Below are 18,362 nucleotides of genomic sequence, written 5' to 3'. Positions count from 1 at the left end.
AATCCAGGAACAGTCAGCATAGGCTGGTGGGGTTCTGTGCAGTAAGGAATAGTAAGAGCAAGGAGATCACTGAATGCAGGATCTCAGCAGTACTAGATCTCTGGAGAGCACATACTGCGGCATTAGGGAATCTAGTGAGTCAGGTGTAATGGGAGGGAGTATGAAAATCCCTGGGTGTAGAGAATGCTGGGAAATTAGCCGCTATAATTCAGGAGTAACATATTCTATTTCCTCTGGACAAAGAGAACGTGAAAAATAAGAATCAGGCCAGGTGACTTCAGGAATGATGGAGCCCAAGATCCAAGGCGCCTGCAGAGAAGAGAGATTGCACATGGTGATGGGGGAGCAGGACTCCCCATGTCTCAAGATGTTCACTACCAACCTAGGCCATTTTCACATCCTGGGGGGCAATCCAGACCAGTGCGGAGTTGTGTCATCTGTAATCCCGGGTGACTTTCAGTATTCTGCTGCTGGAGCTCCGTTGTCTGGATGCTCCCAGCCAGCATTCAAGGATACACTGAGTGTCTGTGAGATAAATTACCTTGGACAGGCAGCTCTGATTCCAGCAGCCTGTTCTTACACCTCAAGCACATTCTAGCTTCCACCAGCCTTGAATAAACTTGGCAAGAGATAGCAATACCTGAATTTTCCCAAAACCATGTGCTCTGCAATGGCTACTTTTTCCTGGATCATTCAGAGGAATAATAAGAATGGTTTGCTCCTCAAAAGAGACAAATGGCCCAGCTCATCACTTCAACTGGAGTTGGCTATCACTTGAATTCAAAGCCAGCATCGGATTCATTTAGATTAAGACTACAACAAGTTTAGTAACAAAGCATTAAGGTGAGTTCAGGTATAAAGGAGAAAGTCAGAAATGGTTACAAGCAAGTGAAAGTGAAAAATGCTTCCCGGAGTCTAGGAGTTAACAAAACTACAATCTTGGTTCAAGGTAAGATTCTAACCATACTACTTTCCAGCAAGAGGGCAGACCACCCCCTTACTCAATATCTTCCCCCGAAGTCCAAAGGGCTTGGTTCCTTTGTCTTCTTAAATGAAAGATAACTTGGGATTCTCTGCCTCTCTTTTGTATAATTCAGTGAACCTTTGGAAAGGGAGGTTTCTGAAGGTTCCCCTCTAAAGTAAAGGGCATTCAAGCTGTGAGGAAGGAGACCTGGAGTCTAGTGATGAAGGAAGTTCAATGCTGGTTTCTTCCCCTGCTGGTGTTTGCTAAAATGGAATTCGGTCTGTTCCTGCGATAACTTCCCTTGCCATGATGCTGAGTGGCTACCTCTGCCCCTTGTTAGTTTGATGGTTTCTTTTATGTAAATTGCATTCCCATTGTCTCTTAATGTACCTTGAAAGTGCCTTCAAGGTGGCAGAACCACCTGCCTTTGTATAGGGTGGGGTAAGTTCGACCCTGGCTGGCAGACACACTTTAAGAACATCATTTGCAACATCTGTAATATTGAATTTGTCCTCCATACATACACCATGCAATAATATTAATGAGCACGATGTCATTAGGTTTCTATTGGTAATAGGGCTGTCGATTAATCGCAGTTAACTCACATGATAAACTCAAATATTAATCGTAATTAAAAAAATTAATCACGATTAATCAGTTTTAATCACACTGTTAATAGAATACCAATTAAAATTTAATATTTTTGAATTTTTTCTACATTTTCAAATATATTGATTTCTATTACAACACTGATTAAAGTGTACACTACTCAGTTTATATTTTTATTACAAATATTTGCACTGTAAACATGATAAAATAGTATTTTTCAATTCACCTCATACAAGAACTGCCATGCAAGCTCGTTCTTGTAAAAGTGCAGTTTACAAATGTTGATTTTTGTGTGCGACATAACTGCACTCAAAACCAAAACTTTAGAGTCTACAAGTCCACTCAGTCCTACTTGTTCAGCCAGTCTCTAAGACAAACAAGTTAGCTTACATTTACAATAAGTGCTGCTCACTTCTTATTTACAATGTCACCAGAAAGTGAGAAAAGGTGTTCACATGGGACTTTTGTAGCCAGCATTGCAAGGTATTTACGTGCCAGATATGCTAAACATTGGTATGCCCCTTCATGCTTCGGCCACCATTCCAGAGGACCTGCTTCCATGCGGATGACACTCGTTAAAAAAATAATGCGCTAATTAAATTTGTGACTGAACTCCTTGGGGGAGACTTGTATGTCTCCGGCTCTGTTTTACCCACATTCTGCCATAAAGTTCATGTTATACTAGTCTCAGATGATGACTCAGCACACGTTGTTTGTTTTAAGAACACTTTTATTGCAGATTTGACAAAATGCAAAGAAGGTACCAATGTGAGATTTCTAAAGATAGCTACAGCACTCGACCCAAGGTTTAAGAATCTGAAGTGCCTTCCAAAATCTGAGAGGGACGAGGTGTGGAGCATGCTTTCAGAAGTCTTAAAAGAGCAACGCTCCAATGCGGAACCTACAGAACCTGAACCACCAAAAAATAAATAAATAAATAAATAAAAAATCAACCTTCTGCTGGTGGCATCTGACTCAGATAATGAAAATTAACATGTATCGGTCCACACTGCTTTGGATTGTTATCAAGCAGAATTGATCAGGTGGTTGAAGCATGAAGGGAAATATGAATCTTTAGCGCATCTGGCATGAAAATATCTTGTGATGCTGGCTACAACAGTGCCATGCAAATGTCTGTTCTCACTTTCAGGTGACATTGTGAAGAAAAAGCGGGTCGCATTAGCTCCTGCAAATGTAAACAAACTTATTTGTCTGAGTGATTGGCTGAACAAGAAATAGGACTGAGTGGACTTGTAGGCTCTAAAGTTTTACATTGTTTTATTTTTGAATGCAGTTATTTTTTGTACATAATTCTACATTTGTAAGTTCCATAATAAAGAGATTGCACTACAGTACTTGAAAAATACTATCACTTTTGTTTTTTAAAGTTCAAATATTTGTAATGAGAAATATAAAGTGAGCACGGTACACTTCGTATTCTGTGTTGTAATAGAAATCAATAGATTTGAAAATGTAGAAAACATCCAAAAATACTTAAATAAATGGTATTCTATTATTTGTAACAGTCTGATTAATCACAATTAACAGCCCTAATTGGTATCTTAGGCTAGATACACAGTAAAGATTACATCGGCATAAATTATGTTACTCTGGGGTGTGAGTAAACCACCTTCCTGGGCGACATAAGTTACAGTGACGTGTTGGTGCGGACAGTGCTATGTCAGTGGGAGAGCTTCTCCTTCCAACATAGCTACTGCTGCTCTTGGGCCTGGAGTAATTAAGTCGATGGGAGAACTCTCTCCTGTTGGCTTAGAGCATCTGTAGTGCAGCCATAGCCTCCCGTGACACCTTTTAAACACACTACAACCTCAGTGTTACAAACACCAAAGTTATGAACTGACCGGTCAACCATACATGGCATTGGGAACGGAAAGTACCCAATCAAGCAGCAAAGACCTCCTGCCCCCCCCATAAATAAATAAATACAGAACTGTACTGTGTTAAATATAAATTTAAAAAAAGGGGGGGGTAAAAAAAAGATTTGACACGAAAAAGAAACTCTTTTTGTGCATGTTTCATTTAAATGAAGATGATTAAAAGCAGCATTTTTCTTGTGCATAATGAAGTTTCAAAGCTGTATTAAGTCAATGTTCGGCTGTAAACATTTGAAAGAAGAACCATAACATTTTGTACAGAATTAAAAACAAACTCCATTCCCCAGGTGTTTGTAACTCTGAGATTCTACTGCACAGGTTACGACTTTAGTGAGTTGGGCTGCTCTGAAAGGTTCATGCCCACTGAAACCAACTCCTTCTTATTTCTTCCAGTCCTCCATTGCATTGCAAATCCCTCCAGAACCTACTCCATGGCACATCTCCTTCCCACCGCCTCCAGACGTCCCAGCTCACAGGAACTCTTCACCCCAAACCTACCCCCCCACCTCTTTGCTCTCCAACACCCTCCCTCCCACTGCCTGGACTCTCCCAAGGATTGGTATTTATTATTTCTATTATTGTAATGCTCACATCCCCAGCCACTGACCATCATTCCATTGTGCTGGACGTTCTACCGACACAGAACAAAAACACAATCCCTGCCGCACGGAGCTGACAATCTAAGAATAAGACAAGAGACAGATGGGAACAGATGGGGGGAAGTGTCCCAGTTTGTTCACTGACCCAAATGCTAATGAAGAAATTGGGAAATCTTCAAGAAAGGAAATTTACATGAAATAAAGAGAAGGATCCTGTTTATGGGGTAAGATAATGGCATGTCGAGGAATATTTAAACTGTACAGAGGTACACCCTGCATCCTCCAGCATAGTGGAAAGCTGGCACTGTGATTTGTCTCATGAACAGAAGATCACAGCCCAGCCTGGCTGTAAAACACTGGAAGGTCTTTCCGTGAGCATTGCTGTAGGACATACAAAAGACTCTAGGTCTGTACGTCTAGGATCTAGACAGAGTGCTCTGATTGTACTTCATGTGTAACTATTTTTTCCCAAGACTTCTCCTTGCTATCACTGGAATCTCTAGACTTCATTAATTAAATTATTACTTAGAATCATAGAATATCAGGGTTGGAAGGGACCCCAGAAGGTCATCTAGTCCAACCCCCTGCTCAAAGCAGGACCAAGTCCCAGTTAAATCATCCTAGCCAGGGCTTTGTCAAGCCTGACCTTAAAAACCTCTAAGGAAGGAGATTCTACCACCTCCCTAGGTAACGCATTCCAGTGTTTCACCACCCTCTTAGTGAAAAAGTTTTTCCTAATATCCAATCTAAACCTCCCCCATTGCAACTTGAGACCATTACTCCTCGTTCTGTCATCTGCTACCATTGAGAACAGTCTAGAGCCATCCTCTTTGAAACCCCCTTTCAGGTAGTTGAAAGCAGCTATCAAATCCCCCCTCATTCTTCTCTTCTGCAGACTAAACAATCCCAGCTCCCTCAGCCTCTCCTCATAAGTCATGTGCTCTAGACCCCTAATCATTTTTGTTGCCCTTCGCTGTACTCTTTCCAATTTATCCACATCCTTCTTGTAGTGTGGGGCCCAAAACTGGACACAGTACTCCAGATGAGGCCTCACCAGTATCGAATAGAGGGGAACGATCACGTCCCTCGATCTGCTCGCTATGCCCCTACTTATACATCCCAAAATGCCATTGGCCTTCTTGGCAACAAGGGCACACTGCTGACTCATATCCAGCTTCTCGTCCACTGTCACCCCTAGGTCCTTTTCCGCAGAACTGCTGCCGAGCCATTCGGTCCCTAGTCTGTAGCGGTGCATTGGATTCTTCCATCCTAAGTGCAGGACCCTGCACTTATCCTTATTGAACCTCATTAGATTTCTTTTGGCCCAATCTTCCAATTTGTCTAGGTCCTTCTGTATCCTATCCCTCCCCTCCAGCGTATCTACCACTCCTCCCAGTTTAGTATCATCCACAAATTTGCTGAGAGTGCAATCCACACCATCCTCCAGATCATTTATGAAGATATTGAACAAAACGGGCCCCAGGACCGACCCCTGGGGCACTCCACTTGACACCGGCTGCCAACTAGACATGGAGCCATTGATCACTACCCGTTGAGCCCGACAATCTAGCCAGCTTTCTACCCACCTTATAGTGCATTCATCCAGCCCATACTTCCTTAACTTGCTGACAAGAATGCTGTGGGAGACCGTGTCAAAAGCTTTGCTAAAGTCAAGAAACAATACATCCACTGCTTTCCCTTCATCCACAGAACCAGTAATCTCATCATAAAAGGCGATTAGATTAGTCAGGCATGACCTTCCCTTGGTGAATCCATGCTGACTGTTCCTGATCACTTTCCTCTCCTCTAAGTGCTTCAGGATTGATTCTTTGAGGACCTGCTCCATGATTTTTCCAGGGACTGAGGTGAGGCTGACCGGCCTGTAGTTCCCAGGATCCTCCTTCTTCCCTTTTTTAAAGATGGGCACTACATTAGCCTTTTTCCAGTCATCCGGGACTTCCCCCGTTCGCCACGAGTTTTCAAAGATAATGGCCAAGGGCTCTGCAATCACAGCCGCCAATTCCCTCAGCACTCTCGGATGCAATTCGTCCGGCCCCATGGACTTGTGCACGTCCAGCTTTTCTAAATAGTCCCTAACCACCTCTATCTCTACAGAGGGCTGGCCATCTCTTCCCCATTTTGTGATGCCCAGCACAGCAGTCTGGGAGCTGACCTTGTTAGTGAAAACAGAGGCAAAAAAAGCATTGAGTACATTAGCTTTTTCCACATCCACTGTCACTAGCTTGCCTCCCTCATTCAGTAAGGGGCCCACACTTTCCTTGGCTTTCTTCTTGTTGCCAACATACCTGAAGAAACCCTTCTTGTTACTCTTGACATCTCTTGCTAGCTGCAGCTCCAGGTGCGATTTGGCCCTCCTGATATCTTTCCTACATGCCCGAGCAATATTTTTATACTCTTCCCTGGTCATATGTCCAACCTTCCACTTCTTGTAAGCTTCTTTTTTATGTTTAAGATCCGCTAGGATTTCACCATTAAGCCAAGCTGGTCGCCTGCCATATTTACTATTCTTTCGACTCATCGGGATGGTTTGTCCCTGTAACCTCAACAGGGATTCCTTGAAATACAGCCAGCTCTCCTGGACTCCCTTCCCTTTCATGTTAGTCCCCCAGGGGATCCTGGCCATCTGTTCCCTGAGGGAGTCAAAGTCTGCTTTCCTGAAGTCCAGGGTCCGTATCCTGCTGCTTACCTTTCTTCCCTGCGTCAGGATCCTGAACTCAACCAACTCATGGTCACTGCCTCCCAGATTCCCATCCACTTTTGCTTCCCCCACTAATTCTACCCGGTTTGTGAGCAGCAGGTCAAGAAAAGCGCTCCCCCTAGTTGGCTCCCCTAGCACTTGCACCAGGAAATTGTCCCCTACGCTTTCCAAAAACTTCCTGGATTGTCTATGCACCGCTGTATTGCTCTCCCAGCAGATATCAGGAAAATTAAAGTCACCCATGAGAATCAGGGCATGCGATCTAGTAGCTTCCGTGAGTTGCCGGAAGAAAGCCTCATCCACCTCATCCCCCTGGTCCGGTGGTCTATAGCAGACTCCCACCATGACATCACTCTTGTTGCACACACTTCTAAACTTAATCCAGAGACACTCAGGTTTTTCCACAGTTTCGTACCGGAGCTCTGAGCAGTCATACTGCTCCCTTACATACAGTGCTACTCCCCCACCTTTTCTGCCCTGCCTGTCCTTCCTGAACAGTTTATAACCATCCATGACTGTACTCCAGTCATGTGAGTTATCCCACCAAGTCTCTGTTATTCCAATCACGTCATAATTCCTTGACATCACCAGGACCTCCAGTTCTCCCTGCTTGTTTCCAAGGCTTTGTGCATTTGTATATAAGCACTTGAGATAACCTGTTGATCGCCCCTCATTCCCAGTATGAGGCAGGAGCCCTCCCCTCACAGACATTCCTGCCTTGTTTTCACTCTACACACATCTCAGATTTCAGAGTAGCAGCCATGTTAGTCTGTATCTGCAAAAACAAAAGGAGGACTTGTGGCACCTCAGAGACTAACAAATTTATTTGAGCATAAGCTTTCATGAGCTACAGCTACAGCTTCAGCTCAAATAAATTTGTTAGTCTCTAAGGTGCCACAAGTCCTCCTTTTCTTTTTGCGGATACAGACTATGTCTTCACTACAGAGGCACAGCTGTACCACTCAGCTGTACTACTGTAAGTCTCCCATGTTGCCTCTCTATGCCAACGGCAGAGCTCTCTCCTCTCGGCAGAACGAAACCTCCTACAGGCGGCGGTAGCTATGTCAGCAGGAGAGCGGCTCCCACCAGCATAGCGCTGTCCACACCACTGCTTTTGTGGGTGATACTTATGTTGGTCAGGGGTGTGTTTTTTTCACACCTGACTGCCAGAAGTGTTACCGACAAAAGCGCTAGTGTAGACATCGTCTAAGTGCTGTGTTAAACTGGAATATCTGTGAATCTGAGTGTACTGTGAGTGTCCAACCTAACAGGGGCTGGACTCTCCAGGGAGACTCTCAGAAGGCTCAGCGGTTGGAGTGTGTCTATCGCTTCCCTGTTGAGAATATTCTGAAGTGCTGTAAAATCCACACGCAGACTCTGACGTGGTCTGCTCTTGAAAGTTTTGCCAAGATAGCTCTGTTGTTTAGGACCACAAACACGCACAGCTATACTGGCAAAAGGATGAGTGTGGACACAGTTATAGTGGCAAAACGTCCACTACAAAAGATGAAGCAAACTAAATGCCTAGAAACTACTTTACTGCAGAGTTAAGGGTGCCCAGTGCTGTCTCCTCCTTTCACCATACGGTTGGTGGCTAAACTTAAATCTCTGCAAACCAGAAAATGAACAGTAAATGTACACGCCTTCCCTGCATTGCCACTCTAACCCTGCTCCCATCCCTGCAGCTGGTAGGAGCCACTGGGAATGGTTCTCCAAGGGTAGTGCAAAGATTAACAAACTACCCCAGGAACTGGGGTATTCTCCATCTGTTCAGGACTTCACATTAAGACTGGATGCCTTTCTGAAAATGATTTAGTCAAACAGAAGGTGTCCAGCTCAGTACAGCAGTAACTGAAAGAAATTCTACAGTCTGTGTGATACAAGAGATCAGCCTAGATGACCAAATCATCCCTTCTGACCTTAAAATCTATAACAGATACAAGGAAGGACTAAGAACATGCCGTTGTTTGTGTTGTGTTCTACAGATGGGAATGCCAGCATTTATCTGCATGCCCTCCAGCTGTGTGCACTGGGTCAGGTGTAGCTGTAATCGGATGGTGGAGGGAGTAGTTGGAGCAGCCTGGCAGAGCCGTGACTGTGTATGCAGAGAGGCGTATGTGACCCCTGAGGGACCGAGTCTGCCCCACTTCAGTGCTCAGTGTTGTAGGTTGTCAGTAAAGACGCACAAGGGGGAGTTCTTGCCATGGGGATTGTCAGCACCCTGGTGGGAGACATGGTACTGATCTGCAGGGCTTAGTGAGAGGCAAGTGAAGGCAACGACTCAGAAGAAATCCTCAAGGTGAGGGTAAAGGAGTGGGATCATTTTGTAAGTTGGAGCTGGTTTGCATGGAGTGAAGACCGGGGTTGGAAGCTTCTGTTCACTATGCGGGACCCAAACCCGTTTCACCTTAAACCCAGAAGGTATTTGACCATGTGCTAAACTGCTGATGTGCTCTGTTCCCGCAGTCTTGGGTAGCAGGGGAGGGCAGAGAGCTAGTGTGTGTGTCACTGGCATGTGGGGTGATGCTGAATCAGGGCGGTGTAATGGTTACATTATAGAGATGATGTGAACCTTAATTAGTCACTTCCCCTTCTAAGAAGAGAGGGCACAGGAATCCTTACCCAGCGAGGTCACATTCTCGTAGTTCTCCTGCATGACGTCTCTGTAGAGGGCTCTCTGAGGGGGATCCAGCAGAGCCCCCTCTTCCCTGGTGAAATACACAGCCACCTCCTCAAAGGTCACCGGCCCCTGAAAGAGCAAGAGTCCAACCCTCAGTGCCTGCTGCCCCACCCACAGCCCCACTATTCATGGGGGAGAGGAGCCAACCAAATGAAAGCTCTGGATGGTTTGACATCCACAGAGTCCCACCTCCACACCACTCAGAGCATCCAGGAAACACCAGTGTGAGGGGACGAAGAGAGAGCCCCTCTTCTCTCCCAGCAGATCCATCACACACCGAGTAGCCAGAGACTGATACAGGAGATGGAGCCCCTAGCAGGGTCCAGAAGCCCAACACCCTCCTCCTTGTGAGGAGCTGGATATGAGGGGAGAGACGTGTCTCCTACGCCTCACCTGCGGGTCCCCCCGTCATATCTCATAGTAGCTGGTGATTAGTCGGGTCAGGCTCCAGCACTGGGTGTGTGGTTCTTTCTCCTAACCCCAGCTAGGTGTGTTGTTTCCTGTTCCACAAATGAGGGCGTTTCCACCTCCAAACCCCACGCGTCTGTGCAGTGAGACCCAGCGCAATCCTGGCTAGAAAGACCCCAGAGCTCACCTCCGGAGCTGGGACAGGATACATGGGGCTGGTCTCAGAGCATGGACAGGACCAGCTGGTTGAGCATCACTGTCCTCCCCCATAGGGAAAGGCACTGGAGCGTCACGTCCACCTTCGCAGCCGCTCAGAGAAGGGTGGGGAAGGGGAGACACGACAACTGTCCCCTGAGGATTGTCCAAGGGAAGGGGAAACGAGACGACCCCAGGGGCGGCAGCAGTACAAGAGGTGGAGGAGAGAGAGTCGGAGAATACGACAGGGGCAGGAGCAGGACTGGGAGTGGGAACGGGATCAGGAGCAGAGGCAGAAGTGGGGTCCGTGTCCCTACGGTACAGCACCTCTCGACTGGGTTCAGGGGCCGAGGAAGGGGGCCCTCAATGACGCCGGGACTGGGCACCGCAAGCTCAGCACCCGCAACCACGGTGTCGGGCAGGATGGCATCTGCAATTGGGCCCCCAGCTGGGAGGAAAGGCAGCACTCTGCCTCAAGAGGGGGTGCACCCAAGGGCTCGGGGCCTGCGCTCTCGGCACTGTCCATCGCCACAAGGGAATTGGCGGGCGCGAGCTAGGTGCTGTCTGTGGCTGGGCAGATGGACGAGCCCAGGAACACCCCAGGGTTGAGAGTGGACGCAGCAGCCGGGGGTAGGGGAGAGAGAGGAGGAGGCAGCATGATTAATCCTTCCCCCGGATCGAGGCCCTCTGGCAAGGGGTCGTCCTTCCGCTGGGTGACCGGGGTCAGACCCATGGCCTCGATCTCCTGAAAACTGGAGTGAAAATCTCCCCCTGCCGCCCCAGAGTTCTCCCTGCGCAACGGAGGCAACAATTGTCTCAGCGCCCAGGGGGGCACAGATGACAAGGGGGCGGGAGGGACTCCCCCAGGCCCCCTCAGGGAGGGACTCAAGGAGGAGGGCGGTGCTGTTCCCCACAGCATCCTTAGCTGGCTCCATCTGCTGGGCCCTCTCAGGGGGTGCGACGGATGGCTCGGCAGTCGCAACCCCCCTCAGTCTTGGGGGGGCCTCCTCCCCCTCTGTGTCAAGGGAGGTGGTGAGCCCATGCCTTCCATTTGACGCATTCCTCTGTATGAGCATCCAGCCCCCCAAGCTGGAGGCATAGGGCTGACTCACAGGGGCCGAGCCGGGGGGACAATGAGGGGAAGAGATACCTCCCGCTGTGGTGGGCCCTCTCCCATGCCCGGCAGCAGCCCTGCTGTCCTCTCCTCCATGGGCCCCACCAGACTGTGTCCAACAAAGGTGGGGCCCACCCACTCATCTGGGCACCACGGGGGGTTACCCCAGTCCCTCCGGACATGCCCTGTCACCTGGCAGAGATAGCACCAGGCCTCCCCTGAAGAGTAAAGCACCTGGCAATGGGTCCCCTGGTGGGAACCCCAGAAAGGACCCCTCTAGCGCCTCCAGCAGGTGGATCTGGACCTGCCAGTGGAAGGACAGGATGTGACAGAGGGCGGGGTCCTTACAGCCCAGGGGGAGAGGGCTGATGACAGAAAGGGGTTTCCTAGGGTGGAGAGGAAGGGCAGTAGGGCAACATTGGGAAGGAAGGGTGGGACAGAGGTAAAAACCACCCGCACCCCAAGTCTTCCAGGGGCTCAAGGGGGACATACCTCCCCCCCAGCAGGCCCTTGTCCACAGCTGTGATGATGGCCTCCAAGATGTACAGGGAGGCCAGTCGAGGCAGGGTGATCACCGGGGCAGGGTGGGGATACCTGCTCCTCCGGCTGCACTGAGAAGAGGAGGGACTACAGTATCAATGGGGGGCAAGCAGTGAATGGCGGGGGGGACAATGTAATAAATAATAAAGAGGCACAAGTGCTCGGGAGGAACATGGCGCAGGCGGCCAGGGGGCTGAGCGAGGGGGAGCAATGGAGGGGAAGGGGAAGGGGAGCAGACTGAAGACAGAACTCAGTCTGTGCCTGCTGCTGCAGTGTGGCCAGGTGCTGATCAGGGTGAAGGAAGCAGCCGTGTCGAGGGGCGCAGAGCCGGTCCAGAGGGTAGGTGGGGGTGGGGGTCGAAGGGCGGCAGACAGGCTAGGGGGACGGCTCCAGGTCCCCTCCCCACAAGAGCAGTAGCTACCACCACCACAGGAGCAAACCCCCTGCACAGCGTCCTGCAGCCGTCCTGCGAATCCTCCTTTTCCTCCTCCTTGACGACAGCAGGCAGCCAGGAGAGACCCCAGGGATGGTAGTGGGGTCCTCGCTTCCCTCCAGAGGGCTGGCCGGCAGGGCTCCCCACACAGCAGCAGCAGCCAGCGAGAGCTCCAGCCAGCAGCACAGTCAAAGAGAACTGGCCAGCCACTATAGTGGGGCAGAGCAGAGGGGGCTCCCTCTGACCCAGAAGTGGAGAAGCAGTACCGGAAGTTTAAAAGGCGGCACCCCCTAGCTCAGTTGGAGCTGAGACAGATACATCCTGGTCGCTCCAGGCCGCCGGCTTTGCTGCCGAGCCAAGAGACACCCTGCTCCCGGAGGAACCTGGGGAGCTGCCGGGACTGCCACTGGCTGCCAACCCCAGGCAGAAAGGGCAGCCGCTGATCCAGGTACACCCCGAGGGGAGGGGAGGAAGTGGCCCGGGGCAGCCGACCTCAGTCTGGCGGTAGTGCAGCCTGAACCGCGGCCAGCATATTGCGGCCGGACTCCCTGCTGACCCAGTGGCAGACCACTCCACCACCATTAAGCTCTGGGCTGGGACCTGGTGGAGTCGGGTAGGCCCCAGGCCCCCTACCGCAGGGGCGGCAGCCTGCCCACCGTAGGCCAGTGTTCACCTATCGCCTTCCAAAGCTCGGGTGCTAGACTGTTCACCACTCTGCCCTGCCTTAGGAATGGGGCCTTGGACCAGTGGTGCCCACCCTGCCTGAGGCCTGGCCCCTAAATTGCTGTCTGCTCTGCCCCTGCCTGAGGGCCCCGAGCCTACAGACTCCTGGGTGGCCCTGCTCCTGCCTGAGGATCAGAACCCACATATTGACTAAAAAGAACAGGAGAACTTGTGGCACCTTAGAGACTAACAAATTTATAAGAGCATAAGCATTCGCAGGCTACAGCTCACTTCATCGAATGCATAGAATGGAACATATAGTAAGAAGATATATATAGATATAGATATACACACACATACAGAGAAGGTGGAAGTTGACATACAAACTGTAAGAGGCTAATTCATTAAGATGAACTATTGTCAGCAGGAGGTTTTCGCCTGTTAGGGTGGTCAGGACACTGACAGCTGGACTGCTAATTCCCCTGAGACTAGGCAGTGATCCCGAGGACATGGTTTGGTGGTGCCGCCTCCCTCCAACCCAGACGGAGAGGGACGATTACACCACCACTACAGTCTGTTCCTAGAATCTAGGCCACTCATTCAACAAATCCCAGCAGGTCTGTCACCCCCCGGCCTCCTCCCTTTCTCCACCCTGTGCATTTCCTGCCCCGCTCCAACCTCCAAACCAGACGGTGCAAACCTTCCCACCTCCTGTGTATTTACTGCCCCTCTCCCTCCTGCAGGAACCCACCAGCCACCCCCCAATAATCCCTACCTGAACTGGTTCCACTGCAGCCATTTCTCTTCCCTGTCCCATGGGAGGACGGGATCAGCTGGAGGGAAACGTGGGCGTCATTCTGCAGCCTGGCAGGGCGAGAAGGGCAGTTGTGGAGGTTTAGGAACGGGCTTTAGTTCACTTCACGTCACGATTCCCCCAGGCCCTTTCCCTGCAGACAGACACCCTAGATTCTGCCATGCTGGGAAAATGCTTGTTCTCTGTAGTACAGTGTAGATCGGGCCCCTCCTGCCAGACTAAGCCCACACAGTTTTAAGCCCCCCCAGTAACAAAGTGTCTGAACACAAGGCTAGAAAAGAGCAGAAAGAAAGGAATCACTTCGGAGGAGTCCTTCTGACACTGATCCCCGAGCAGTGCACACCCCAGCAGGAGGGATATGGGGTCAGGAACTGGGTTTTCCTCTCTCTCATCCTCATCTTGTCCACAGGAAAGTGATTCTGCCCAGGGATGCTGCAATACATTGGGTCTGGGCAGATCAGAGATCTGGAAATCTCTCTCCCCACTCATTTCTCCCACTGCCCCTTTCAGCCACATTCTTCTTTCCCCTTCTATCTCCTTTCCCACGTCCCCTCTCCCTGCCCCTGTGGCTCGGAAAGTCCCATCGCTGGGATGTTTGCTCTCCCATGGCTGGATTTTTTCCTGGAAATGGCTAACGGGAGGAGAAACGAGGAGAAGCTATTTGGTATGAAGGTGACTCTACATAGTCCCCAGCACTTTCCCTGAGGGTCTCACACTTTTCTGGACTTTCCAGCTCAAAATTAACTATTACCAGAGCCTAGGGCTGCCCTCAAGGGCTAGTACCAGCTGGAGAAAGTCAATTCCCAACAAATGAGAGCGCACGCACGTGCACACACACCCACCAGCTGCTAAGGCGGGGTCCCAAATCACAATGGAGGCTGCAGCTTCTGACCCAGAAAGTTGAATCCTAATATCCAGGACAGAGAGTTTAAGCTGCCTTCCCTCTTTTAGCAACAACCAGAGCTCTGTGGTAAGAGCAGCCAATGAAACCACCTCCCCAGAGGGACAGTTATTCATGTCACTCCTTGTCTTTCCTTGCAGTGACTCCGGTTTAACACTGGTCTCAATGACACCAGAAGCAGAGTTCAGAAACGATGAGGCCAGAATCCTTTTCAACAGATCACCGGGTGCAAGTGCTCACTCCCTTCCCACCTCCCTCACCCCCAGATCTAGGACAAGGACTCAGGGCAAGAGTTTTCCCTCCAGAACCTGCCCACGAAAGCTTATACCCAAATAAATGTGTTAGTCTCCAAGGTGCCACAAATACTCCTGGTCTTTTTGCGGATACAGACCAACACAGCTGCTACTCTGAAACCTGAAGTTCCTGCAGTTTTCCGGAGGGGAAAGATGCAAAAATCTGTTGGGTGGTTTCACCTCATCATGTTTGATAAGTGGACAGAAAGTTATCACCACCTCCTGCTGGCCAGTCGCACAGGCAGAGGGAGCCTGGGGGATGCTTCTGTAACAGGAGAATGGAGGGGGCCAAAATACTGAAGACATGTCCATGCCCTGTCACTAGCAAATGATGGCCACCATGGATCCACCCCAGAGGTGGCTGCATCTTAGCACTGCGGGAAGCCACCCCTCACGGAGACCCTCTGTCACGGGGTTTGGGGTACTTCTGGACCCGCGCTGCACTCAGAGGGACCTCCTCATCCCGTGCCAGCTGGAGAAAAGAAAAGGGTCCGGGCAACTCTCCTGTCGCCAGCTGGGAGCCACTGATCCCCCACACAGCGGGAGGCCTCTGGCTGCGATGTCTATTGAAAATGTGGCTGGTCTCTTTCATTGGCAAACCTTTTAACAGAGATAACGGGGGGGGGGGACAAATGATTCTCAAAGGAGAGGGAAAAGATGATGCTTGTGCAATTTACCCCTCTTACAGTCCAGGATTTTTAACTGCGATAACGACCCAGAAAGAGGCGAGACCCGCGTTCAGAAATGAACGCGAAACGGGCAGAGGCGCGAGGAAGGCGGCTCCAGTCTCGCGAAGGAGAGACGAGGGGGACATCGGCGGGGTTGCGTGCCCGGGGCGGAGAGGACGTAACAACTCATCACCCGCTCAACCCAGAGCGAGAGAAAGGGGCGCCAGGGGCACGGATTTGAGCCCCCCGCCCCCCCGCTCAGCAATCGGACAGAAGGGGTACATCGGAGATTTGGTGCATCATTAGCGAGTAATGAGCGGTCGTGACGTCATTGGAGATCATCAGTGAAGCAGAGAGAAGGGGGGAGGGGTGGGGGTGGGGGTGGGGGGGTCTCGGAGTATTTTATATCCGCCTGCCAGAGTCGCGGAGAAAAGCGGGTCCCGAGCCAGGGATCTGATCGCAGGAGAGGAGCGTGGGATTAGGGGTGGAAACTGGGGGGGGGGGAGGGGGGCGCGGGAAGGTCCCTGCCCCAGGGAAGGGGGCAGCAGTGGGGGGGGAGGGGCGGGTCTGGGGGCAGCCAGTGGGGGAGGGGTGACCGGGGGGAGGGGCACAGACAGGGACCGGATCCAATTAACTCCCCCCCCGGGATTTCCAACCGCAGCTCCGGCTTCGCCCCTCCCCCACCCCAGACTGACCCGCCTCCGGCTCTTACCGGCCTCCGCGGCCGCACCGGGCAAAACGGGAGGGAGGGGGAGGGGAGCGAGGCGGGCAGCACAGGCCGGAAGTGACGCACCCGCCGAGGCGCGGCGCGAGGCGGGTCCGTTAGGACGGTTGGAGCCGCCGCGCGCCGCGCGCAGGGGGGGCGGGGCCGGCAGCGGCCCCACGCCCCGCCCCGGGCTGGAGGAGGAGGAGGAGGAGGGGGGCGGGGCTACAGCCCAGGCGGCCCCAGAGCACGGGGGGGGGGGGCCCTTTCCTGCCCCACACTGGACTCCCCCCTCCCCCCAGCGCGGTGCCCGTGGGGGGTTGGAGACACGGCGGGAGGGGGGGGCCGCGCCCTCGCGGGCACTGCGCATGCGCGCGCCCACCGAGCATGCGCCGTCCCCTCGGCTAAAGCCACTTCCTGTCTCCCTGCCCGTCCTCCCTGCCCGTCCTTGCCCTGGGGCCAAGAAGGGGCAGATCAGAGGGGCGGGGGCCGGGGGTGTCCAGCAGCTGCAGGCAGGGTTAGGAGAGGGGCTGGGTACAGGCAGGGCAGGGCTGGGGCAAGGCAGAGGGTAAAACCCGGCCCGTCACCGTGGTGGGGCTGAGCCCCCCCCCCTGTGTTTGCAATAATGGGGGGGGGGCGGCAGAGGGGCTTTTTTATTACCCCTCCTCCAGGCAGCACCTCTCAGCCCAGGCTGCCCAGGGCGGGTGCTTCAAGGCCCGGGCCTCCCCCTGGCTTGTCGCCACCGTGCCCCTGTCTGCCGTCACCTACCGGGGGGGCTGCCGGGGGCCTTGACTCAGTGAAATATTTTGCAAAAAGAAAAGGAGTACCCGTGGCACCTTAGAGACTAACAAATTTATTAGAGCATAAGCTCTCGTGAGCTACAGCTCACTTCGTCGGATGCATCATCGGATGCATCGGAGCTGTAGCTCACGAAAGCTTATGCTCTAATAAATTTGTTAGTCTCTAAGGTGCCACAAGTCCTCCTTTTCTTTTTGCGAATACAGACTAACACGGCTGCTACTCTGAAACCTGAAATATTTTGCAAAGCCCCCCCCCCGGAAACAGAGACTCCCTGACCAGTGCGTCTGGCTGCGTAAAAAAGAAAAGGAGGACTTGTGGCACCTTAGAGACTACCCAATTTATTTGAGCATAAGCTTTCGGGAGCTACAGCTCACTTCATCGGATGCATGAAGTGGAAAATACAGTGGGGAGATTTATATACACAGAGAACATGAAATCTCCCCCCTGTATTTTCCACTGCATGCATCGGATGAAGTGAGCTGTAGCTCACGAAAGCTTATGCGCTAATAAATTGGTTATTTATTTATCCAAGGTGCCACAAGTCCTCCTTTTCTTTTTGCGAATACAGACTAACACGGCTGCTACTCTGAAACCTGTAAGTACTTGCTAGTTTTAGCAATGACGTCTGTGTTTCTAGCATTGCACTTGCAATGTTTTTTATTGTGATTTCTAATTTGGAATTTTTAATTCTAACTTTTTCTTCTTTTTAGAGCAGAAGTTTATTCTGCTGGATCATCTGATTTCCAGCCTGACTGAATTTCTGGGCTGGTCTCAAAACGTTTTTTTTATTCAATCCACCAACGGTGATTGCCTTTTGCAACTGCTATGTTGCTTCTCAATCCAGCCCTTAGTGTTTTTCCGCATGCCATTGCTTGTGTGTAGAACTTGATTCGCAAATATTCAATAAAGGCCATCTGCTCTCTCATATCACATCCTGCTGAAAGGCTAAAATCTATTGTCATTTTTGCTGAACATTAGAACTGCCATAGCGGGTCAGACCATTAGTCCATCTGGTCCAGTATCCTGTCTTCTGACAGTGGCCAGTGCCGGGTGCTTTGGAGGGAATGAACACAACAGACAATCACTGAGTGAACCATCCCATCATCTCCTCCCAGCATGTGGCAATCAGAGGTTTAGGGACACCCAGAGCATGGGCTGCACCCCTGATTATCTCAGCTAATACCTGATGCACCTATCCTGAGGGACTGACCCTCTTCACCAAGAGCCCTGGGGAGTGAGGGTTGCCCTCACCAGTACAGAATAGATGTAGCAGCACCCACGCCACACAGTGCCCGTCTCCTCTAGGGTGCTCAGTGTAGCTGGCAGTGCCTTCTGCCCCTACCCCTTTGCCATCAGGGTATTT

At 51.2% G+C, this 18,362-nt stretch overlaps 3 protein-coding genes across 54 annotated transcripts in view; 2 read left to right on the top strand and 1 right to left on the bottom strand.

Moving 5' to 3' along the window:
- The window catches only part of LOC119849376 (zinc finger protein 420-like), a 3,142,523-nt gene that overhangs the window by 431,016 nt on the left and 2,693,145 nt on the right, over positions 1-18,362 (bottom strand). The gene's annotated exons all lie outside the window — the stretch shown is intronic.
- LOC119849403 (zinc finger protein 501-like) overlaps positions 1-18,362 on the top strand; it is a 1,099,011-nt gene that overhangs the window by 542,595 nt on the left and 538,054 nt on the right. The gene's annotated exons all lie outside the window — the stretch shown is intronic.
- LOC119849388 (zinc finger protein OZF-like) overlaps positions 1-18,362 on the top strand; it is an 875,044-nt gene that overhangs the window by 832,976 nt on the left and 23,706 nt on the right. The gene's annotated exons all lie outside the window — the stretch shown is intronic.

Source organism: Dermochelys coriacea, chromosome 28 (genome assembly GCF_009764565.3).
Source record: "Dermochelys coriacea isolate rDerCor1 chromosome 28, rDerCor1.pri.v4, whole genome shotgun sequence".
Taxonomy (NCBI): Eukaryota; Metazoa; Chordata; order Testudines; family Dermochelyidae; genus Dermochelys; species Dermochelys coriacea.
The sequence above is the reverse complement of the archived record's forward strand: the minus strand, read 5'-3'. Positions and strand labels throughout refer to the sequence as shown.